Consider the following 8,204-nt stretch of genomic DNA (forward strand, 5'->3'; position numbering starts at 1 on the left):
ATCATAATCTTAATAGCATAATAATCAACTATTTTACTTTATTTTACTTTCAGGTGAGTTGAAAACATCAGTATTTATTATAGTTGCGCAATTTTCTCAAAGTAAGTGAAAAATTAATATAATTTATGCAAGTCAGATAGTCAATATATATAAAATAAGGTAGGCATTATTATTTTTTGTTTTCAAATAAATGCATTTTTAAAAAAACAACAATTAATTTGTTAAAAAAGCCGCTCTACAAAACGGAATAAACAATTGTAAAAAGTAATTCCTGATATCGTTTACTATAATTAAAAACTCTGTCTCTGATTATACCACTCTCAGCCATGTGTTTATACTGTACCTAATATATATATTGTATTACACTTTATATAGTAAATCGTAGAATATAATAAACACTTCTACCCACATCGTATTAGGTTGTATCGTAATTTTAGATATTTTTGTATGACATGCTGGTACTTTTTCTAACCTTACATGTTTATCGGGTCAGAAGAACATTTCTGAGAATTACATGTCGAACTACACACATGATATAGATTGCTTACAATCAGAAAAAAATACAAAGCGTTTTAATTTTGAAGAATTTATATGAATATTAACATAGAGTAGTGAAATCTGCTACTATTCCACGCTCTCCGGAAGAGTTATATCCATTTTAGGGTATGCATTTCATAATAATAGAGTAGCCATTGAGCACCACATTGCTTTTAATCAAATAACTAAATTATAACAATCATGATTTACCGAAGCCCCTTAGAACAGCTTAGGTGGCGTTCTTGCCACATATTATTTCTGCATCTACGTTACCCTAAAAATAGTGAAAATAATAACCGAAGGTGGAGAAAATTTGCACTTTTTATCTGTGAGAGTTGAATAGTCATACTTATCCAATAACTTAAGCCAATACAAAATGTACTATATGGAAACTTTGTAGTTTATATGTATATATATCACTTATTAATTATAAACCCTTAATGGTTCATACTGGTAAGCTGCTTAAGGTCATTCGGTTAATATAAATTATTTTTTGTCAAAATAAAACTTCATTGATAACATATGTATGTGATCTAACTTCTGGATTTTATTTAAGATAAAGTGAAGAGCAACGTGAAGTTATAGAAAACCTGTTTTATATAAAACTATGCACTGTCTTCTTTTGAACTGCAACCCTATTAGATTGCTATGCTCGCTTGAAAAAACGTGTTCTTTTGTTATGTTAAGCATGAAAAGAATGCAAATTTTTAAAGTTCATTAGACGTAAACGCGCAACATTTTTTTACACTCCAAAAAAACCTAAACAAATTCCCAAAAAGTTCAAATAACCACAAATGTTACAGTTTCGTTTTATCGCAAATAAATTTACATGTTTTTATGTAAATTTGAGATAAGCAAAAAAAAACATTAGAAAAAAAATGGAATCAACAACCTTAAGTTGTAAAATGTTTTGTTTACATGCGCAAATGTGGATCGCGTGAGGTGCAACAAAGCCAGACTTTCTAATCACTTCTGCAGTCAGGAACGAACTGCAACTACAACTGCAATTCGCTTTGCGATGATCTCTTGCGACTGATAAAAGTAACAATTTTTTAAATTGCCATTAAGCAACAAACAAGCAGCAGCAGCACCAAACAAGAAGAAGAAACACAAGGCACCAGATCCGAGATACTCGAGCAACATGCCACTGCCAATGGGAAATCATAAAAGGTGTCATATGTTTCAGCCAAAGCAGGAATACACTAGTCATTCACTAGTTCGCAGATACTAGATTTTAGATAGCAGATACTTAGTACGATTTTGGGTGAATGCCAGAATTGAAAAAGAGTAAATCGTAATAACAACGCAGCACAGAAAAAAGTGTTGAGATTGCGTAAAAGATACAAAATTGTGCGTAAATCCAAGCTTCTTGGCGGTGCCGTATTGTCATTAGCATTTCGAGGCATGTTGCAAGCGCCAACATTTAAATGCACTCAACACCGAAATGTGTTGCTGCCACAAAGACAGCAACTACTCATATGTGTTGCCTTTTGGAAAATTCATTGCTGCATTTGCATGGCAACGTTCGGCTTCGATTATGCAATCATTCTATCTCAGAGAACTGCAGACAGATAGATACTCTATCGAATGGACGGCCTTACTTATAGATGGACGGACGGACGTGCCAATAGTTAAAAATTCCTAACTGTTCATAGATTGGCATAAATTGAAATTAAATTTCTAATTTATTTTCATTTTTATGAGTCGGTAGGAAAGAGTTGGTTTTGCTCCTTTTATGTTCCATCTGAACTTGTGCATAAATAAAACAGAAACCTGCTCGTTTAATGGGGAACATAAACAACATCTGAGATGTTTAGCAATTCTGCCAACACGCTGACACAATTTTGGCCCAAACGGGAATTATATGACCATATGGCAGGCAGGCAGGCAGCTCATTAGGAAAAAAATCATGAAAAAAATTGGAAAAAAGTGTAGACAATTTTTTATAAAAATTGTTGGCACTTCACAGTTAATCATATCTAGATACACTTACCTATCTGTCGTATACCATAAGTGGGCTAACGAAAAGGTGCTGTTAACACATCGCAAAGTGGCCGCAAAATAGCCCTTTCATGACTTTTCGACTTAATTAACCTGCTAAGCTAGTTGAGTGACTGACTGAAGCGCTTAGGTGTTCCATATTATATTTCACTTTTTCTTCACTTCTCTTTCTATTTTCGTGAAGTGCCCGTGTTTGTGACCTGCAACCGTCTTTTACAGTTCAACTGAACTGTACTCTCTTCCGTATTCTGTATTCCTAATGCCAGATTTGCTGCTTATTAGAATGAAGCACTTTTCAGCTTACAACTGAACAACATACCGACATGCTCACATTCACATGTGACGATGGGCACAAATCACTGTATTCGCATTGTAAAGCTGTGCCTCACCAACATGGAAGCGCTTGACTTTACGGCATTGTTTCCATTGCAACAGATTCCATTGCAACAGATTCTAAATCCACATTCGCAACTATTGTTTTGCCGAAGCTGACAGAACAAAGTTATGAAAGTAGAAGTATCTCAAAGAAAAAAGAACCACAAGTCGCAGTAAATGATCTTTTGGATAAAACAGAATAACGACAAATTAAAAAACACAATTTTAATTGTAATTTTAACGTGAAATACAAAATAGAAGTGCATTAATTACGCGAAGTTGGTGGGTTCCCAAATATAGTAACTCACAAAGTATTATTAAATGTTATCTCGTACTATATCCTATAAGTTGGAATATTTGTTCAGCTATATATGAAAAGAATTGTTTTTATTTCATTTACTTTATATAATTATTTAAAACTTGTTTAAGCTTATTATAATTATTATATTATTTATTATTTACGAAATTCATTCAAAAATCGGTTTTGTTACTACGCCATCTATCGGCAAAGACGTACGCCAAAAAAATGGCTCGCTCCCAGTATTCACTTAATTTGACACAGTGCAACATTTACCTAATCAAAAAATTGCAGTTACAAATGAAAAAAAAGTTTTTTCTAGTCGTCGAAACAATCCAAATGACTTTTACTGACTACCTGCAATACATATAAAACATCAAGAATCTAAAACAATCATTTCAACATTTTCATCTTTCACATTAACGTCACCAACTATTTACTCAGATTCCCAAAACGAAACTATTATTATTAGGTAAAAAATATGTTATTAGTAAATAAGGTAATTTTCAGACAATTTGTCGGACTGTTTAGCAGTGAGTACGAAAGATCTATTAAATTAACTAAACTCAACGATAGAGATCTATATAGTTTTTATCTCTTCAATTCAACGATATGGATCTATATAATTTTTACCTCTCTAGTAAAGCGGTAAATAAATTTTAATAACGAGCACTGCAAGCATATCTATCACTTCAAACAACTTACCAAATATTGGTCTTTTCAATTTAATGCTAGCAAAAGCATTCCCCACCGAGGTCTCTATACTGATACATATGAGATCTATTGTGCTATCCCTGGAGTGGCACTAATTTTAGTAATTTAATCTCGCCAAATGAAGACTGTTGACAAACTTAATAATATATTTTGTTTCAAAGTCCCAAACTTAAAGCAGTTTAATGAAAACTATTGGACTCTCATTTTCTGAGAATAGTAGGGAACTAGCAAATAAGTTGAAGGATGCTTCTCTTAAGATTTCACTGAATCTGTAACCTTGTCTTATGATATTCCACAGAAACTTGTTCAGTTAAGTAACAAATGATGAATCTGAGTTTAAATTTATTTAGACTGAAAAACATGTCAACAAAATTCCAACATCTAGAACTGTAATTCTACTTCCTATGGCGTTGCTTGATTTATGCTTTCATTGTGTTGAGGTGGCAAGATTTCTTTACCTGTACCTTGGTTAAATTCAATATTCCCATCTGTCCTCATTACAGATTGCCACTTCACTTATTGTACATGTAGTGTCATTTCTTTCTTTGTTTTTTCTTATAAGGTCGAAATTGGTTATTGGCTCTGAGAAGACTTTTCAAAGTTCCATTGTACATTAGGACGAATGACATCCTCAGGGACAACAAGATTGATCCCATCAAAAAATACATAAAGGATAGAGCCCTGAAATTGTTTGCGAAAACGGACAGACTTACCAATACCACGTCAGAATGGTTACAGGCTCCTCGGTGAGGTATGCAGATCTGAGGTCAATTATTACTTAGTCTGATGAAGTAATAAACAATAATCTAGTCAAAGTGTAAAGAGGGGTTTTGAAAATACCTCGAGTTAAAAAAGAGTATAAGTGCTTAAGTGCACTGACTCAAAGCAGCTTCTATAGTAGAAAGTATTACCATATACTACTTTTCTTATAAAATACTTCTCATTGAAATTTTAATAAAATTAACAATAATATTCAATTATTTTAAATTTTTCGTAAAATTCTTTTAGTTTCAATAAACTTTTCCTATATCTTTTGTATTTTTATATTTTGTATCTACAATATTAGTAAAAACTTACCCAGTCGAACAATGGAAGTGATGGCCCAATAAGGCCCTGAAGTGCTTGACCCATTTAAGTTTTACGCCTTTTTCTCTAATTCGACCATTGTGTTGACAACATTTCACAATTTCCTAAAGAAATGCTGCCATAAAAGCGCTGGAGTGCTGCAGCAACTTCTGTTGCCATTAGCAAAACCAGAAGCAGGAACATTGACAACAAATTGGCAAGGCATTTTCCGATTTTATCACTGTCATCAGTGGGTCGCCTATGCGTAAGCTACCGTTACTCATAGGCAAACCAAATTTGTTGGGAACATTATTGTTGCATCCATGTATCCATGCAACAGTGCAATGTGCGGCGGTCTGCTGCATCAGCATCGGTGGTTGTGGTTATGGTTACTTTTATTGCATAACGGATACTTCCATGTAATAATGTCTCAAAATACATTGAATTCGTTTCTGGTTTTCTTCGGAGCATAAACTAATTAGAAGATATTCCATAAATCACATTAAAATATCAATTGAGGCGTCCTGTCGATGGCGCATGCTCTTCGCATAGCAGGAGTTAATTATCATTAACCCAATGCATCTGCATCAAATGCTTTCGTCATCGCTGCTAATTGTTGCATTTTAATTTCTACTCAAGCTTACTTTCCTGACTGATAAATCTCATTCTCAAGATATATTACCTCCTAACAGTTTCCAACTGGTTTTATGTGCCTTGTCAGAACTACGTTATGTTACATGACTTCGTATTAAAATTATGTCTGACAAAGTGTTTAAATGTGAAATATCTCGAGATAAACATGTGCCATACTGTTAAACTTTAATTTATCGTTACATATTTATTTATAGTTAGAAAAAAGAGAAGGTATAAGGAAGAAGGTAAACCGAAACTAACTGGTCTATTTAACATATCTTGATGACTTGCCATGAAATTGTTATGATCTTCTGTGTTGATATTAAAGTTACACTGCGAAAAAAATTGCTTTTGCAAATCTAATACTAAATAACATATTTTTCTTAGTTTTCAATCGAACAATATTATTAAATTAATGAATGTTGTTTGAAGTGTAATTATTGTTGGAAGTGTATATATTTTTATTGTCAACTTTAAAAAAATGTTTTGAAACTGACAAAGGAATAGAATAGACAAGGATGTAATAAATATGGGCGTAACAGTGTGACAATTATGTGATGATCTACCTTCTTGTAACTTTTTTCACTGCCTAGTACATCAACTTAAGATCCTTTTTTCAAATTATTTTCTGAGAATACTATATAAGCAATTTGTTTATAGAAAAAACTTATTCAACAATCAAATTTTACAAATTTCTAAAGGTGATAAAAGACAAAAATAGTTGAACATAAATTGTTAATATTACTTCATATATATTTAATTTTGTTTTTACTTTTTGGGTTGTTACGTCGAAACTTTCAACTTTAATATTAAGCGTTATTTTTAGAATTAGGAGAATTCCTAATTTTAAAATTTCTATTTGCCTAAAAATTTTAGATTGTTGTCGTTGAGTAATGTTTATATTAGAATTTTTTTATGTTTCCCATATTTATAACCTGTAGGTCCATATTGGTTTAATTAGTCGATAGTCGACAATATACTTAATGTTTTCAATCATTTACACAGATATATACATGCGATCAAAAATAAATAAATGAAAAGGAAAAAAGAAAAAACAAACATCTATGCACCTTATATATTTCTAAACAACAAAATTGACTTTACATATAAATTATTATTACTGCATAATTTTGTTTTTATGGCTTCTACTAAATTATTGTAAATAATTTTATAAAAGTTACTAAATATTTAAAATATTGTTTTATCCATGCAATTTTAAAAAGATTGTGAAATTAAGTAAGACTTACTAAATAATTTAAATATTTCCTTAATTAAATAACACTTAATAAAATAACACAATATTTATTCATGTATTTTTTAAACATTTGTCTACACGTAATTTTTTGTAGTGTATTGAATATGCCAACTTCCACATGTTCACTACAAAGTGCATTAATTTTTACTTTTTTGTTTCTTTCCTTCTACCTTCTACCTGTTGTGTTTGATATTTATTTTAAATTCAGTTGTTGCTGTTGTTGTTGTTTTAATCACAGTTTTTGTTTTGGTTAACATTTTTGCTTTCAGTTTATTCATTTTTATTTTTGTCTTGTTCTACTTTTGTTATTGCTGCTTACACAATATGAGTGCGATGTTTTTCTGTTTGGTTTCTTGCCAGTGCTGTGGTTTAACTATTGCGATGTTTTGTTTGTGGGGTTGTTGTGAGTTTGTTGTCTGTCGGTTGAGATGAGTTCGCATCGCAGCCGGTGAGTTTTGTTGTTTGAATATCAGAACGTATTCGACATTAATGTGGTTAAGAACGTGATCGTCGGCGCAGAGGAAATAATGAGCAAAGAAAGACGCGGAAAATTTTAAAATTGAATTTATTTTAAATATTATAATAATAAAATAACGTGGTGGAGCTGCTAGTTTCATTTAAATTGTAATTATTTCAACTGCAAAACTGCATTTCAAAAAAGTTAAATTTGCATATAAATAAATTAAGAGAAAATTAAATAATTTAACGGAAAATGATTTTAAACTAAGCAGCAGAGAAAATTTTTGTGAAAATAATTTCTAATAAATTTCACGGATTTAAATTACAATAAATTTTGTTGTGTTTCTTTTCACATTCGGCGCTAATAATTTTGCACTTTATTGCTAATATAATAACATTTAGAAGTGTTTGTATTGGTTGTTACACGGAAAACATTTATTAAACAGTTGTTGCTGTATTTTGCATTTTGTTGTTTTGTTGTGTATATTATTTATTTGAAACAAAAACTTGTTTAATTATTTATGGAACGTTATTGAAGGAACGTGCAGTGGCGAAGTATCGCTTTTAATGAACTCAATTAGCAAAAGCTTAATAAAATTATTTAAAAATTTAATTAATAATTGAAAACAAATATATTAAACATTTATGGTTTTGTTGTCTTTTCTTTTATGTGTAACAAGTGTCAAGAAAATGTTAAATAATTTTGCAAAAAAAGTGAAGATTTGTTGCTATTAAGTTTGTTAGTGTGGTGAAAATGGAAGTGCGTTAATTATGCAACATTTTTCGCTAGGCTATGAGTTTTGGTTCGCGTTAAACAAAAAATATTACCAACAAGGATCTTTCAAGTATTTTTTTTTTGTATTAATT

This window comes from Teleopsis dalmanni, chromosome 1, assembly GCF_002237135.1.
Source record: "Teleopsis dalmanni isolate 2A chromosome 1, ASM223713v2, whole genome shotgun sequence".
In the NCBI taxonomy this organism is placed as follows: domain Eukaryota; kingdom Metazoa; phylum Arthropoda; class Insecta; order Diptera; family Diopsidae; genus Teleopsis; species Teleopsis dalmanni.